The sequence below is a fragment of the Triturus cristatus genome, chromosome 3_1 (assembly GCF_964204655.1).
Source record: "Triturus cristatus chromosome 3_1, aTriCri1.1, whole genome shotgun sequence".
In the NCBI taxonomy this organism is placed as follows: Eukaryota; Metazoa; Chordata; class Amphibia; order Caudata; family Salamandridae; genus Triturus; species Triturus cristatus.
The window spans coordinates 58,213,499-58,231,594 of record NC_140583.1 but is presented as its reverse complement, the minus strand read 5'-3'; the positions used below and the strand labels follow the sequence as shown (position 1 = coordinate 58,231,594).

Genomic DNA, 18,096 nt, shown 5'->3' with positions numbered 1-18,096 from the left:
CACATACCCACAGCTACCAGCCATCATCCATTCTCACCACACTCTCTACTACATACAATCTTCACACATTAATTAAAAACCGCAACATGAGATTCAATACTATCGGGGGTCAAAGAATTGTTAGAGAGAGAACAGATATCAAAACTGTTTCAGATGATATTCTATCTCCAGGGACCACTCCTCAAAAATAATTCTTGGTATTGGTCAAAGAGGTTCTTTGTTTCAGCATGTTGCCCCAGACTGGATATCTGTGGTTCTGTCTGGAAGGGATAGAAGAATCCTTATCAGCTGGTGCACGTTGGCGGGTTGGTGAATTACTACAAGTCAAAACTCTTGTGAGGATGGGTGGGAGGACAGCTGCAATTTCTAAACCGTTTAAAACCACAATGGACACACATGATGTGTTGAACATGAGAACTGCCGGATTTGGCGCAATGACTTACTAAGAAAGCTTCAATGCAGAATTTTGAAGCCAGCATCCCTTCCGCGCTTCCTGGGATAGACACCAGAGATGGTCCCGCGAGTCCCATGGAATGAGGTTCACTCCAAAGAAGTTTATTGTCTAAGTTAAATAAATCTAAAACTACTTATTTTTTATTTTCTTTGTTTACTTTGCATTTATCTTCTTCCTTATTTTGTTTGCCTTTTACTTACAGATGTTGATGTTTTGTAGTTCTGCACTTTGTTCCTTTGTGTAACCAAACGTCGTCGTTGAGTCCTGGATCTTCAGACCTCATTACTGCCAGACCTGGCACGTGCTTCGAGCTGCTGACTCTCAGCTGGGGTCTCCAGCTCTTCCCACTGGTTGTGCTGATTCCGCTCGGCTGTACCCGGCCACCGTCCTTGGCTGGTGTCTGCCTGCAGGATGGTGACGGGGCCCAGGTGGCGAGGACAGGTAAGGGCACCGAAGGATGCCCGTCGCCCTCCCAGACACAGGCAGACCTGCCACCTCCCGGCCCCTCCAGCCCCTATGCCACGGTGCTCCATCCGCCGATGCATTATAGCGTTTCAAATTCTTGGGCTCGCGGCTGGCCGTGTTGCCAGGGCGACCGACCGGCATATTTTGGAATGGATTACAGCATCATTAAATCCGCCGCCCGCTCTCCCCGCGCAGACCCAGCTCGCCGGAGGCAGGAGGCGCCAGACGTGCCGGGGACACCGCGGCGGAGAAGAAGTTTTCTCTGGGTACGGAGGGCACCCTTTTCATGCCCCCTCCTGCCGGAGTGATTGGCAGCGGCGCGGGGCGCATCACTGATCTTGGTGGCAGGTCAGAAAGGGCCATGGGTTTAGGGGGCACTGAAGGGTGATTTTAAAGGGCCCCTTTTGGTTGTTACGATTACTTTTGTGTTATTTTATGATCTTATAATTTTGCGATTTATTATTTGCTTTGCATCCCATCCTGGAGAAATGTTTAAATTCCGTGCTTGCTTTCTTTCGATTCCTGGAGAGACGTCACAGACTGGTCTGGCTCTGGCGAGAGAACCCAGACTGTGACATCACTTCCGGAGCCTGACTCGCCCTGTTCCCATGCCAAGGGCAGCCGATCTCCAGATATGAGACCATTTGCCCGAAATACGTTAAAATGAAAGACAGGTCCTGGCAGTCTTGAAACTACTAACATTCTGCTAACTTTAACTGCATTCTGGTGTTTAAAAGTGGTTATTTCCATTTCCGCGGCTGTTTGTGATGTCACGGCCTTGGGACACTGTCGAGTTACATTCAACTGCCTTGTACACAATAGATAAGGGGCTTTATCTGTTTACATTGAACTGCTTGTGATGTCATAGAAAGTGAACCTGTCATGTTTGCATTTCATTGACTGCTTATTATGTCATAAATGAGAACATACTATGTTCATATTCCCCTATCTGGTTAGTGATGTAATAGAGAGTGCTGTTTACATGTCATAGCCTGTGACGTCATGGAACGAGAGCAGAATGTGTTTACGTACAACTGTGATATCTCAAAAAGAGAATACACGTTTACAGTTCATTGACTGTTTGTGATGTCATCAATAAGAACCCAGTCTGCTCACATTCCCATAGCTGATTGTGATTTAGTAGAGCCATTTGGGATCAAACGAGAACACAAGATGCTTACATTCATTTGCCTGTTTATGACGTCATAAGTGAGAACACAGTCTGCTCACATTCCCATAGCTGTTTGTGACCCGTCTCAAGGGGCGGTGCTGCTCTGGTGTCTATTCTCGCAAGGAAGGAACCTGCGGTTAGAAGTATCTATCAGAAGAACGAGTTACTTACCTTTTGCTATCAGTCGCTCTGATGGCTACGCTATCTGCGTATTCTTCATTTACTGCCCCGCCTTCCCGTTCTGTGAACTGAACTCTTGTCCATCTTAAAAGGTCCCAATCCAGAGACTTGCACACTGGTCATGATAATGTGCCGATGGGCTCTCTGTCTAAGGGCGCAGACAGCCTAACAAGTCGACCGATGTCCGCGTTTATTGGTGGCACCTATACACGACTTCCCTGGTCAGTTCCAGAGCGGAACAACATTGGCGTGGAGCCGCAGGACGACACCTACCCGTACGAAGCAGCACTGCTTTAAAATTGCTGGATCCTGTCTCAGGACCGAGAAATATTCACAAGATGAGGAATCTGCATTTTGAGCCTCCGCCTTCAAGGTCGTAGATTGCTGAACCATTTCATAGCTCCTAATAGTTCACTTGAGGGCAGTTTGGGTGCTACAGGAATATGGCACAGAGGCTTCAAAATCTGCGAGATTGAGTCCCCAAGGCTCCCAGTCTAGCTGAGGCATGCTCGAAGGATCATTTCTAGAGTAGAGATAACATGTGAAGCTGGACCAGGAAGTGAGTTACTGTAGATGAGTCGTGAGATTTCAGTCCTAGGCAGTATGTTTCGTGTGGTCCTATTGTGCAGCGATGAAATGGATGATTATTTGGAGAAGGTAGTGGTAAAATATAATTTAGGAATCCTTTTTGACTCTTAAATTTGTAATCAAGTGATTCTGTGCGTTGACCTTGCTCCTTATGCGATTGACTGACCGTATATGAGTGGAGGAATGAACTTAGTGGAGAAGATGAAGGAGAATCCAACATTGAGAAGTTACCCTTTTGGTTTGAGATTGAAACAAGAGGTATCCTACACTAGGGGCCTGATTACGAGTGTGGTGGTGCAGGAGTAGGACCGCCACGCCAGCAGCCCACTCCCGCACCGCCAAACCTGTTTCCACACCCCTTGCCAGATTCTAACTTTTTTTGTCACTGGCGGACGGTTCTTTGGTGGTCCCACGGCAGTGCCTATGAAATAGGCACCACAGTGGGAATGTCAAAGACAGTACCTGCGTGGCATGGAGTGGTGCAGTCCATGCTGTGCAGGTACTGGGGTGCATGCACACAGGTAGCACAACGTGTGCACCCCTGCATGCACCCCATTGCCTTGAGGCACACCCTTGTTTCTTATCAGCCACGGTTTTCATGGAGTATTGATGGCCATCAAAACCATGGCAGAGAGGAAACTTGTAATAATCTTGTTGGGACCGCAGTGGTTCCACCAAGCCTATCACGGCCTCAAGACCGCCGCAGAGATCCCTGGCAGTTGTGGTGGTGCAATTGTGGTCCGACTGTCCAAGTTGTAATAGGGCGCTCGGAATGCCGGTGTGGCAGTGGCTGGACCGCCACCCCTGCTCCTCCACGACTCTGCGGATCCTCGGACCACCAGACTCTTAATCCGGCCCTAAATGTGGACAGCCAGGTTTCTAGGTTCTGCTAAAGTTTTGCTTTTTAGCGATTTACTGATAGAATTGAATATCATCAGCTTGGATCTCTGATTACTTGTGGTCAACAGGTTGTCTATAGGAAGGAAACACTTGATATAAGGGCCTCAGTGTTTATATGAGTATGTGCAGCATACTCCAGACTCTCTCTTCTCCTCTCCTCTCTCTCTTCCCCCCCCCTCTCCCCATTATCTTCTATTACCCATTCCTTTGCCCCTTCATGTTTTATTCCATCTTTCTCTCCATACATATCCCCATGTCCTGTGTTTTATCTTGTCTCCCTTTCTTTCACTTTATCCTACATACGATTTCCTTGCAGGTATCATACCTTCTATCTTGTTTTCTTTTTTATCATCCTTTCTTCAGTCTTATTTTCCTTTCTTTTACGTTGTCTTTTAGCTTATTTTAATTTCTCCATTACTGTCTTTAATCTTCTTCTCCTTCCTCGTGTCTTATTTTCTATCTTGTTTCTGCTCTCTGGGACATCTTCCATCCTTCTTTTCTTTTTTCCTGTCCTGTGTTGCATCCTGTTGTCCTTTCTCCCATCTTCCATCCTGCTCTGATCTCTCTAATTCTCTTTAATCTTTTTACGTTATCCTGTCCCACATGCCATTTTGTTTTCCTTTCTCATGTCCACTCTTTGAATTTTGTTTTACTTTCTCCCACCCTATCTTCCATCTTGTTTTTCCCTTCTCCAGATCTGTGGGGCATCTTTCTTTCCTGTCTTGTATCTAATTTTCTCCTATTTTCTTTTGTCCAGCTTCATATTCCATCCTACATTCTATGATCATATCTTCCATATTATTTTCCTTTCTCCACAATCTTTCATTTTGTATTCTTTCTCTCATCATACCTTACATTTTCATCTACTGTCCTTCACTCTCACGTCGCTATCTATTCTTTCCTTTCATTATCTCCGTGCTTTCTTGATTTTTTCAGATCTTCTTTATTGTAACCCCCTTTTCCCACAAACCCTTTTTTCTCTCACCTTTCCTAACTATGCTGCTTCCCATCATTCTTTCTCACTTACACCCTTCCTATTTTGGGTCCTCACTCAATTTTCCATCTTCCCTCTATTCCTTCTTCCTTTCCATCTTTTTTTCCTACTTCATTTTCCTTCTCTTAGGCTCTCTCTAACTCTTATGACACCCTTTGTACTTGCGTTCCCCCTTTCCCCTACTCGTCTTTCTCATTTGGAGGCATCGGCAGAATTAAGGAGATAAAGAAACACCTTAGGAAGGCAGTGGTCAGGTATCTATTATAATTCATATTGTGTCCTCCTTATCTATGCTAAAGTGAAATGGGCAAAGTCCAAGGGCGACCTGGGTTCTTCATCGGCCTCATGGTGAACAGTGATGACTGCAGACATTAAATACGAATGAAATGATTCGATAAAACGGTTAATCATAACGCACATAATTAGAAGAAAGTTGGGCCTGCAAAATAGTAACTAGTTTAGGTTGGAAACCGAGCTGCCGGAGGGTGAGGGAGGAAGAAGTAGACAGTCTGGTTTAGGGTTAGATGCCATCGAACCAGTTGTTGGTATAAACCAAATCATTCCAGGTGATGCGACTTTGTCGACATCTTTCATAAGTTCTTATCAATCATAGATTCAGCACCGCTTGAGATCTTCCCAGCCTGGTGGCATCTTGCGATGTAATCCTATCCTGCTCATCGATCAGTACTCTTTGTCGAGTCATTCGAGTGGTTGTAGTGTTGGGCAGAGTGGGGGGTGGGGGGGCTGGGCAGAAGGCTGTGATGGGCCGCCTTGGCAAGGCCAGGTCCGCTCATTTCAAGTCATACCCAACTTGGTAGTGACGAGTCCAGGCACTGACAAATGAGGGGTTACTGTAGGACCCGTTGGCATCAGTAGGCAGAGCTTTAGTGGAATGAAAAAACTAGGGGGGTCTCAAAAATGGCGTGGCCGATGTAGTTAAGAGTGGGCTGAAAGACACGTAAGCTAAAAATCTGTGCTTAGCAGAGTGTGCCACCCGACTGGTATTTTGCTGTTTCTATCATCCGGATATATACTACAAGTAACAATACACCTACAACAGGCCAGGGCTATTGGCTTTGTCAATGGTTGTTAGTTGCATATAATAAATAAGCAACAACTATGGCTTTCTTCCTTGTATATAATATTGAAAATGCTTCAGTTCTGGAATGATGAGACACAGAACTATAACGAGTCTCTTTGAAGTTACCTCAAAAGCAGTGAAGGGTGGTACTGCTGCAGAGGTAAGATTTTTGTGTCCACCCTGAGGGTGAGGGCAAAAATGGAGAGCCCGATAGGGACCCGTCTCAGCACCTGCTTTTTAGAACTGCCAGTGTTGATCACCGCCAGGACAGGCCCATTTGATGCCCTGGCAGCAGGACCTATGCAATTGTCACCTCGTAACCGTGTGGGCATGTCACAAAGTTTAACAAAAGATAAAGCAAACCGGGTTTGCCTTTTTTCTACCCCCTGATGTCACCTTTCGATGCCTTTGTTGTGTTTTCTAATGTTGGTCACCTTCTAAACGCCACACATGCCTGGGTTAATTTCACGACTCTTTTCACATAGGCTGTGGGTGACTTATCTTAAGAAGTGTGTCTCGCAAATCGTTCATTCCACTTTCCATATGATTTAAAAGATGTGGCTGTAGGTCTGAGCCACTAAGATAGTTTAATAGGTCAGTGCGCCTACTGACGAGACGAGTATGTACCCTGCAAGTCCTGCGTTTGAATCCCGTTGAGTTCAACTCGGCCTTTCATCCTTCTGAGGGTGTTGAAATGAGTAGATTTCAAGTAGTGATAGTACACCTTTTAATTACACCACTGCTTCAATAAGCATTCGCTAAGCCAATAGATCTGGGTTTAATATATGTATTTTTGCAGTTATAACACAGTAGAAGATAAAATTGGGAGAGCCTGTTGTACGGCTTCAAATTTCTCAGCAGGCACTGTGCATTTGTAAACCTATTCCTTGCGCCCCCTGAGGATATGCCAGCCTATAGTCCTGCTAGCTCACAGGGCACCCATAAGTACCCCTAGACCTAGATAGGTAATTAATGGACTATGCAACCTTAGAAGATGACGACCCCAACTCCCCGGGGGTCGTGGTAACAGATCTAGAACCCTTTCGCCCAGTCACTCGTGCATACCCAGAGAGATGTACAAGAAACACACAAACTGGTGCTTCAATGTTTATTGAAGCACTGTGAACCTTGTATAAAGTATATGCGCTGCAATGATTAATAGGCAGAAGCATATGTAATTAGCATTAATAAAACAGTGAAAAGAATATACAATTCCACGATCTTGCTAAAGCGGTGCATGCTGGCATATATGTCCTGTGTATGTCGTACTCCTATCATGCGCTACCTAACTTAGTAGCCTGGGGTGGGTAATCTGCCAAATCCCCTTACCGGAGATCTATTTTCCCATTACCTGTGGCATAGGTGTGCAGGTGCCCCTCTTGGCCACAAGTTGGACATCCATCCTCGCTGAGGGAAAACAGGAATCCGCAGGGCTGAGATTCCGATGTGTAGTGACCTGGCAATGACAGCAGACTGCACCTGTACTGGGCCGAGCCAAGACACGACTGACAAAGACTCCAGCAATGGCTGAAAGAGGCTTCTGTAAGAAAGCCAGTGGTTGAACCAAAGGCCACGTTTTTTATATATATTTTTGCAGCATGAATCTTTTCTGGATCCACATGCTGTGCATAATTTGATATCTAGTAGTTGGGTCCGGAATTGCTGTATTTGTCGTTGGTTTTCAGGTCTCGCCTGACCCAGCGCATGCGCTGGTCTGGGGAGACTTTTTGAGAGGGCTCCAAAAAGTGCTACCAGGCCAGCCTAGAGCTACAGTGCATGTGCGCGGGCACGCGCGCTTAACCGCGATTACTTTCACTTTCGCGGCCGCACGGCCACTTTGATGTTTGATCGCAATCACTTGCACGGCCGCTTGGCATAGCCAATAGGTCTCGCTTTTGGGACCTTATAAGTATTTAGTTATGCAACTGTTGCATGGCTAAACACTTATAAGGTCCCAAAGGCGAGACCTATTGGCTATGCCAATGCTTGTTTTTCTTCTGTTAGTGGGAGTCGACATCCCACCATTTGGTGCCCTCCTGTAACGTTGACGTGCTTTCTCCGGAAGCTCCAACCTGCGGCCGCCATCATCAGAGTCTTTTTTTCCACCATAGGGTCTGGATCGATAACGAAGGAGCTCCAGGATTTGGAGTGAAGAATCGACGAAAAATAGCAAAAAAAACTTGTAGAGCGGCGATTTAAGGTACCAGCCTTCGAATCAAGGTGCCTGACAGCACTAACAGTGGAAACAAGATCCTCGTCAACGATTAAACGGATAATGCACGTACAGGGGCCTCCCTGTGTATGGTAACGGACAACACACCATTCAGGTTTTGCCAAAATTGTCACCATAAATATGCCCAGAAGGACCAGCATCCAGTCTGCAACCTCTGCTTACCGGTTGATCACCGAAGCGAAGATTGCAACGCGTATTTGGCATTCACCCTGAAGACGTTGAGGTAAGGGAGAGGCAGAGAAGAACCAACTACAACATTCAGGGCCAGAGCACAGCACCATCGCTACGAGACCTGGGACTCTTGCGCGAGGAAGAGGACAATTTCACAGAAGGTCCAGAAGGCGAACCAGACTTCGGCATCCAAGTCGACCAGGCCAAAAAGAAAACTCAGAGAGAGGTAAGAGAACCGTCGTCCTCGAAGAAAGTAGACGAGTCCAGAAAAACGGACTCGGGGGGCCTCAAAGGAAGCATTGGCGTCAAAGCACTCGATGTCCGCAGTTGCATCCCTAAAGAAACACTCCGTAGGATCCTTAGAGAAGGACTAAATAACGGCTGAGACCCTCGAGAAATCGCAAATTCCAATGCCTTGCTTAACAGACATGCATAACAACACTGGGAGGAGGTAGATCTACTGAAACACCTACCAGAACAATACCAAAAGTTAGCACGCCACTTAGTAGAAGAGGGGAAAAATATAGCAAATACATGCTTAAAATCTCCCCTAGATCCTGGAAAAACATCAAGCAGACAGATGATGATCGGCATCACGGAAAGAAGACACGCATGGCTGCGTATCTCAGGATTCAAGACAGAAGTACAAAAGAGCATACTGAACTCACCTTTCAATGGGGAACAGCTCTGTGGACAGCACGCTGAACCAATTAAAGAAAGAGAATGAAACAGCAAGGTCTATGGGAGAACTACAATTCAGAGGGAACATGCGTAGAGGAACCACTCCCTCAAGGAGGCCAGCAGGGAGAGGGAACCATCACCCCACAACTTCACATCAAACATTCCAGCAAGGTTACCAAGGTGGAAACCAGGGCCAGCAACAAGGACAGCAACAAAATTGGCAATACCAACAAGGAAGACAATCCTTTCGGGGATCCCCCCGTGGAAGAGGCCTTCCACGAAGAGGTGGAACAGCCACAGCAACTAAATGACTGTATTACAAAGACAGCATACACTCCAGAAAGACCACATAGTGTGCACACAAAGAATCAAAGACATCAAACAAACAAACCGTTCCTCCAACAATCTACACCAGTAGGAGGCAGACTAAAGAATTTCCACCAAAAATGGAAGGAACTCACTTCCGACAAATGGATTTTAAAGATAATACGGTACGGTGACTGCATAGAACTAGTCAAAACACCTCCAAATAAAAGACCAAGGAGGAGGATACATTCCAAAGGAGAAACTACTCTGTTACTCCAAGAAGTACAAGCACTACAAGCAAAAGAAGCTATAGAACACGTACCACACAAGGAAAGACATAAGGGAAATTACTCTACGTACTTCCTAATTCCAAAGATCGACGAAACACTGCTTCCTGTCTTTAATCTTAGATTCCTCAACAAGTTTATAAAAACTCAGATTCAAGATGACGACCCTGCAAGAGGTCATACCTCAATTGCAAAAAGGAGACTACATGGCTATGATAGACTTAAAGGATGCCTGTTTGCACATCCCTATGAACAACAGGCACAAAAGGTTATTGAGGTTTGTAGTCAATCACACACACTACTAATTTAAAGTGCGAGCATTCGGTCTGAAGTCAGCACCAGGAGTGTTAGCAAAGTGTCTAGCAGCACACTTAAGAAGACAGGGAATGCATTCATATCCGTACCTGGATGATTGGTTTGTAGAGGCCAACTCATACAAAGTCTGCAAACAGCATATACACCAGGTAATAGATACACTAATCCAGCTCGGCTTTTTAATACTCTGGGACAAATGTTCTCCAGAACCAGAACAAGAAAAACTGTTCTTAGGAGCGAGAATAACTACATTAGTGGGAAAAGTATTTCCAAGCAAGAAACGAACAATAACCTTATTGAAGGAGACACAGCTGTACCGGAAAGGGAAGCTCGGACAGTGAGGACAGTGGGGCAGTTACTAGAGATGATGTCTTCATGCATTCACTTAATCCCAAACATGCGCCTACACCTGAGACCATTCCAGGAATCACTTCCAGCACAATGGTCACAGGCAACGGGGAGTTGAGAGGATCTAGTGGTTGTCACGCAACAAATACAGGAAGAAATAGCAGGGTGGAACAAGGGGAACATATCCCAAGGGATATCTTTCAAGCAAACAACTCTAACAGTGACCATAACAGATGCCTCACAAATAGGATGGGGTGCTCACATGGACACCCTCAAGGTGAGGGGACTATGGACACAACAGGAGGTTGTACGGCACATCAACATGCTAGAGTTAAAGACAGTGTTCCTAGTCTTAAAAGCCTTTCAGAAAGAGTTGTACAGGAAAACAATTCTAATACAAACTGACAACACAACCACCATGTTTTATATAAACAAAAAAGGAGGACACATTCTGTGGCACCTTCGACTCCAGCTCAGCAACTCTGGACGTAGGCAATCCGGCGGACCATAAACATAATAGCAATCCACCTGCCAGGAAAAGACAATGTAGAAGCGGACAGACTGAGCAGACAAAATTCGTCATTCCACGAGTGGTTGATGAATCAATACGAACTCAACAAGAATTTTCAGAAATGGGGTACTCCAGAAGTCGACCTCTTTGCAACACACCACAATGCAGAATGCCAACACTTTGCGTCCAGGCAACCTTGCAGGCAGTCCCTAGGGAATGCACTATGGATAAACTGGTCAGGTAGATTTGCTTACGCTTTCCCCCATACCACTATTCCCCAAGGTGATCAACAAATGCAAGATCAGCCACATGAAAGTGTTTCTTGTTGCCTCACAATGGGCGAGGCAAACATGGTTCTCATATATAATGCAGATATCTCAAGCGACAACTCACGAATTGCCAAACAGACAAGCCTTACTAACCGTGCAATGATGAAGAGTGCTCCACTCAGAACCGGAAAGCCTGAGCCTCGCTGCATGGCTCTTGAGGACATAGGATTTGCGTACCTAAAGCTACCAGAAAGTACTATGGCAATCCTAACGAAAGCGAGAAAGCCGTCCATCTAGAAAATGCCACACGGCAAAATGGAAAAGATACTCTCTATGGTGCCGCGGAGAAGGTCTTTCCCAAAAAAACACAAGAGAAAAGGCAATTCTAAAGTGCTTGACATGCAGATTAAGCTAACCTATATGTCACAAAAAGTTCACTTAGTAGCAATTGTAGCATATACAAGAGGACTCACAAGGAAGAGCTTCTTCGCTTCTCACGTGGTCAACAGGTTCCTGGAAGGGGCAAAAAGAATCGCCCCACCAAACACAGTGCCAGCACCCACATGGAACCTAAACATAGTACTCACTCAGCTGATAAAAACACCATTTGAGCCATTACACAAGGTGACGCCACACATGCTCACATTGAAGACGGCGATAACTTTACTGCGTAGAGTTAGTGAGTTGCAAACGCTAACATTACAGGAACACTACTCCCAAATACATAACGGCCGAATCATCATGAGGACAGATCCACAATTCGTGTCAAAGGTGGTATCAAGATTCCACATAAACCAAATCCATGCAAATCCCAAGTTTCTTCCAGAATCCAAAGACACAAGCAGAGAGAGCATTGCACACTCTTGACGCTAGACGAGCAGTCACCTATTACATGGAAAAGACAAAGGAATAAAGAAAGACAAAGCAATTCTTTGTATCTTTTGCAAACAGTGTTATGAGAAGGTTAGTAACCAAGAGCAGAATTGCGAGATGGATTGCACCAGCCATACGATTGTGCCGCAAGCCAGCAGGACAGACATTACAAAGAGCACTGCGGGCTCACTCAACAAGAAAGAAAGGAATAACGATCGCCTTTCTGGCCAATACTCCAATTCAGGACATTTGCATGGCCATCTGAAGATGGTGGCTAAAGGTGGGAGCTTCTGGAGGAAGCTCGTCGACGTCACAAGAGGACACCAAATAGTGGGATGTCGACCTCAACTAACAGAAAAAAAGCATTGGCATAGCCAATAGGTCTCGCTTTCGGGACCTTATAAGTATTTAGTTATGCAGCACAATATCCTTAGTGCAACAACATCAACCGTTGCATGGCTAAACACTTATAAGGTCCAAAAGGCGAGACCTATTGGCTATGCCAATGCTTGTTTTCTTTAAAATGAGGGTCTGTGTGCCCTGAAGGTAAATAGGGTTCAACGCCAAAGGACCAGTTACACTCGGGTGCAGAACTTTACTTGAGTAAAAACTGAAAGGGAATCCTCAGGCAATCTAAGAGCTTTCCTGTCACGGAATTTGTAGTTGAGAGTCAATAGGACAGAAACTGAAGCCGACACAGCAGAGATCTACACACCCTGACTTGTTTGTCCATGTTTTTAAAGCGTGTTAATATTAATGCAACAGATGTAAAACACACAAGGGAGAGAGAGTGGAATGAACCTTACTAACCCGCTGTTTAACATTAATAAGTTTAAAAACAGATTTGTGAATTTAGAAAGACAATACAATACTCGCTGCTGCAGGAATAACGTTAAATTCTGTTAATTATGGTATCCGCCTAAGGTTGGACTGTTACTGCTAAAGGTTAAAGGTCCCCCGCGCATGTCGTGCATCTGTGAATCTTCGTTCACTCTCGCGGGAGGGGGCACATAGTCAGTGACTAACGGTCCTGTCCTCTGCACCTCCGCAGGCGTAGGACAGGGCACTGGTCCCCACTGAAGCGAGAGCGGGCACATACACATCATACCTATAGAGAGATGCCTCCAATCCCTGATCAGAGACAGACGAGGCGGAGCTCGGCCAGAAAGGTGCAAGTCTGAGGCACGTTTTCCTCTACCACGAGCCAAGGCGCTCCTATTAAAAGCATGCATCTTCAAAGCGCACTACTTACCCGCTAGCAGCACCCACGTGTCTACTTTACTTCACCTCCACTGTGCGCCCATCAAAGCACCGAGAGAGTCTTCCTGGCTGCAAAGAGCGCCCCCTCAGCAAACGCGCTGCCCGGGCTGCAATCCCGGCTCGGCAGTGGGCGCCGCACACTGGGTGCTGTGGGCTCCAGCGGCCGCCGCGGAATTTTTAGTAAGATACTAGTGTCGGTCTCAGGCAGTGCGCCTCGGAATAGTGTTACTAACCGGACTCAAAAGTATAATTGCGCTTAGCATGGGGTCAGTCAGCTGCCTGGCCTGGTAGTTGATGTTGTACTGTGACCTTGTTTTCACAAGCCGTGCTATGGACTTGTAATGATACAGCGCCCGTCTCACTCCGCTGTTGCCCGGCTCTATGTGTGCCCCTCGGCCTGTCTTGCACCCCAATCAATGCGTGATGCTGTTTGCAGCGGGCTGTTAATCTTCAAATTTTAGTGTGTTGATTTTGCTCGCAAGAAAGGGACACTCGTAGTCGCTGAAATGTCACTCATAATTGCAGTTCTAGTGGACACCGTAGCTCGTATTATTTTAGTGCATCTATAACAATGAAGACTCGGGAATGTGCTAGATGCAAGTCAAATAATAAACAAGCGGGGAGAGCTCTTCGAGGTTTCCACTCTTCTGCTTGAAATTCCCAAGCTATGTATGTGCCTAAGCAAGGCGCTTGGGAAAGCGAGGCAGACCAGGAGGGAGGGGGAAAAGGGAGGGGGTAGTGCAAGCAGAGGAGCCTGATTACAGCAATAAAAAGACAGATGACAGCTGTGCACGTGCACGCTCTCGTGAACGCAAGGTGCAAGCCAGCAAAAGCCTCTGGTGGCACTTTTAAAAGCCACTTACTAAATGTCTCGAAGAGACAGCATGCGCTGTCTCAGGCGAGACCTAAAAAAAGAAAAAAACAAGGACAAAAACAATTCCGGACCCAACCACTAGATGGCAGAATAATGCACAGCATGTGAATCCAGAAAAATCTTCAAGCTTCAAAACTACACCGACAGGTAAGAAACTATACGATTCTTAATTTTACAATTAAATTCTGTAAAGGACTCTGGTCGCACTCATGGGTAGCTTGTAATTCCTTTTATTCTTTCTCCATAAACAAATCACAACCAACTATATATATTTATCTGTAGTTCTGTTTCACAGCTAAGCTTTCAAAACCAAGACCTAGAAAGGGATATAAAACAGTCTGAAAGATAGATCAAAAAGTTGACAGCGGTTTTGTTTTTTTACACTTTCTGGGATGGTTTATGAGAGTCTGTGAGTGGCAGGTTTTATTGGAAACTGATTGGTGCTAATGTAACCGTGACTTCTCAAGCAGCATCTGTGTACTCCATCTAGATGGCAAAGAGTGAAATGGAAAAATCCAGCCCTGTATCGGTGTTTGAATGTAAAACGTTTCTATTGTGTGGGCTGTGAACCTGAGGGCGGATGATTCTGACTCGCTTGTGGTTTTCTAATTGATATGAATAATAATACATTTAATTCAAAGAGCTTTATTTCGACAATACATGTCATAAAAGCAATATAACTAATGAAAACCATAAACTAACATACAAACATTATACAAAGTGTCCAAGCACAGCAAAGATCAAAAATAGCTACTCATTAATATGTTCCGGTACCATGCAGTGTGTGCAGCTGCTCAAACACTGAAGCCCACTGCCCACTCGCAGCACACCTTCACTCTGCAACTGAGTGCATGGGTTCAGGAGTGATCGACACACAACTGAGAGGGAGCAGTGGACACACAAACGTTTCACAAGATCAGCTGAACTTAACTAGTCCACCTCTGGGGGGGATGACGTCACAAGCAGATGCCTCACATCCACACTGACAGCTAGACCACCCGAATTTCAACTGAACAAACAATGGCAGAAACAAATGTCACAGCCAGTTGATCACAAGCACACGGACAGCTAAAACAGACGAATTTAACCGAGCATTCACTGAGGGAAGTGCATACGCCACAACCAGTTTCTTCAAACCCACTCTGACATCTCTTCCCCACATCTTGGCACCTCTTTCTCACACCACAGGTTAATTAGCAGTAATGTACACCAGCCGAGGGGTGCAAGGCATGGCTTCCGAGAGCTTGTTTTTGCTAATGTGTGATTGTGTGGTAAATAGCTCTTCTGCAGCTCATCATCTCTCTGTTCTTCTAGGCTCAGGAGGTGCAGGCACAGGCTCTGAGGTGGTGTGCAGAGGGTGAAGTCATTGCACGGTGAGCTGGCACCAGAGACCACTGTTAAACAGGTAAGCACAGTGAATTGCAGCCTTATAATATGTGGTAATTCCTGTATTTCAATCGTACCATACGCAGTCCTTGTGGTTGTGCAGGGCACAATGATCCATGTGATTATGTGGAATGCAGTACTCTACGTGTCTCTATTGTGCACCACATTCACTGTTTCTGTAAGTTCACACTTCTCTGTGCTCGTACAGTGGCAACATACTTCCTGTGCTTGTCTATTGCACAGTACTTCCATCTGACGTGTTATAGAGGAGCTAGTGAATGTTCTGCAATAGTTATCCCCTATTGTGAAAATGAGGAAGAGGGTGGGACCATAAATTATGTGTAGACCTATGCCACTGAACTGCTATATATGTGTGTGTATATATATATATATACCCAGTGCAGACCACCCCATGTGGAAGAGATCAGAGGACACAGCGGGGACTTTTCGGAAGGTTTTCTTTATTACGAGAGTGCAGGGCATAATGCATTTCGGCGTATAGGTGTGCCTTCTTCAGACGCCCTTCACACGACAAGGATCACACTTTCACCTCCCTTTTGTACTGCTAAGGTCCTCCCCCTAGGCGGGAAGTCAGGTGGCTCCTCCAGATTACTTGCAGCTGCCGTCAGGTGAGTAGAGACTACAGCCCCCATCATGCACCACAGTGGATAGTATTCTAGACGGAGTCCATGCTCAGTGAGCACTGTAATACCTGGCAAAAGGGGGTTTTCTTAAGCAAAGTGAATCCACACTGAGTCACTCCGAGTCTTCCTTGGGTCCCCAACGTTCTGCCTCTTACACCAGAGTCTGACCGGGCCACACAACACAGATATAATAATCCTGCTGATACGTGAAGTCACGCACTGCTCCTGGCAGAGGCCGTATGTCCGAACTGGTTGCTGAGGCGGGTCTGCGTGATCCGATACCTCGGAAGAAGAAAGTGTTTCCACTGATGCCAGCAATACGCAGTCCTCTTTAAGAACGGGTCCTCTTAGACGTGCTGCCAGCAAACACGTCAAAATATCCAGTGCAGACCACCCCATGTGGAAGAGATCAGAGGACACAGCGGGGACTTTTCGGAAGGTTTTCTTTATTAGGAGATTGCAGGGCATAATGCATTTCGGCGTATAGGTGTGCCTTCTTCAGACGCCCTTCACACGAATATACATGTATATATATCCACTCATATTCCAAAACGACCTCCCAATGAGCCTGAAGCCAAGGAAAAGCAGCACAGCCAGGCACCAACGAGCTTGTAAGTCTTTTTTTATTTATATAATCCACCAGCAGTGCAGACAAGAGACCAACACGTTTTGGCCGTAGCCTTCAACAGGCCCTGCTGGTGGATTATATAAATAAAAAAAGACTTACAGGCTCGCTGGTGCCTGGCTGTGCTGCTTTTCCTTGGCTTCAGGATCGTTGGGAGGTCGTTTTGGAATATGAGTGGATATATTGCCAAATTGATACTAAAATCCAAGACATGGTCATGACCCAGAGTAGAGCAAAGGTTGATGAAGAAAGGTGTAGAGCTTGTGTGGGGCCAAAATCGGAAGTTGGTTAATGGTTTTACAAGTTGCACCAGCATTTTAGTCTGTTGATGAGGGGTTAGAACCAGCAGTGACTACTGATGTGAGTCACATTGGGTTAGGAACAGTTTTGCTGAGGGGACACGCGATCGTATGCCCCTTCACTGAAATAGTCTGGGCAGTGCAGACGTTTCATACCTGTCTATGGGGCATCCAGGTCAAGACAAGCACAGATCACAAGCCTCTTGTTATCATCCACATGGGTGGTGGAGTCGGTAGTGTTTTACAGGACGGTACACGTAGCTTGTGAGCTCAACAAATGTGTTCATTGTTAAACACAGTCAAGACAATCCTTCTGAAGCGAGCTTCTCTGTCCCCCTTCCTCTTCCTGATTGTTGCACCCCGTGTGTGTGATTATTTTTCTTATGATGGTGGTAATGACAGTGGAAGGGATGATTTGAGGATCTTGATATGGTTAATATGTTACTCACAGATGGGCGGGACCTTGATATAGCGTATATTCTCCAGAATTTTGCAGCGCAGTTTTTATTGTTTATCTGTTGATCACATTTGTTTACTGGATTGTGCCGCTTGTACAAGATTTGTTAGTCGCTGGTCCAGGAATATATGAGAATGTTTCCTTCTTACGAATACACATTCTTTGCGATCAGCAACTGTTCAGTAAAAATATTTATATTTTAGAAAAATACAATCATTTTATTGCGCTCTTTGTGACCAGCCGCTCAGACGAAGACCACGGGGAGGAGGATTATGGGAGACGAGTCAGACGTGGCTGTGGCGTGGTTGGATGCAGAAGTGGTACATCGAATACTTTAATCATGGGAAAGGAGTGGCTTCAGGCCGCAAGGGAGGATGAAAGGTTGAATGAGGATCCGTAAATCATTGTATAGGCAGGGGGTGACCAAGAGAGAGAACATTGTGCAGCAGCACAGTAGAATCGGTGACAGATTATCCTTGGAAGGGGAACGGTAAGTTAGAGGTGACTTGCTGAAACCACCTATTGAGCTAAACTGCTACGTCATCGATTTGTGCTACGAGGGACATGTAGGGATCACTGGCGCTAGGAAGAGGTTGAAGGTACCCAACTGGTGGCCAGCCATGGGTCAAGAGGTAGACATTTTTACAAAAATGCCAATTCATCCAAAGATCCGCGTACACCAAAAATGTGCAGACTTCACGCTCATGGGCTTGTTTATGGGAAG

The 18,096-nt window shown here is 45.8% G+C and overlaps 1 protein-coding gene across 4 annotated transcripts in view; it reads left to right on the top strand.

The window, feature by feature from the left end:
* Positions 1–18,096, top strand: part of TSPAN18 (tetraspanin 18) — a 334,803-nt gene that overhangs the window by 262,132 nt on the left and 54,575 nt on the right. For all 4 annotated transcript variants that reach the window (XM_085643447.1, XM_085643448.1, XM_085643449.1 and 1 more), the window contains one exon: positions 15,276–15,366. The gene's annotated coding sequence lies outside the window, so the exon portion shown is untranslated. The remainder of the gene's footprint in view (positions 1–15,275; positions 15,367–18,096) is intronic.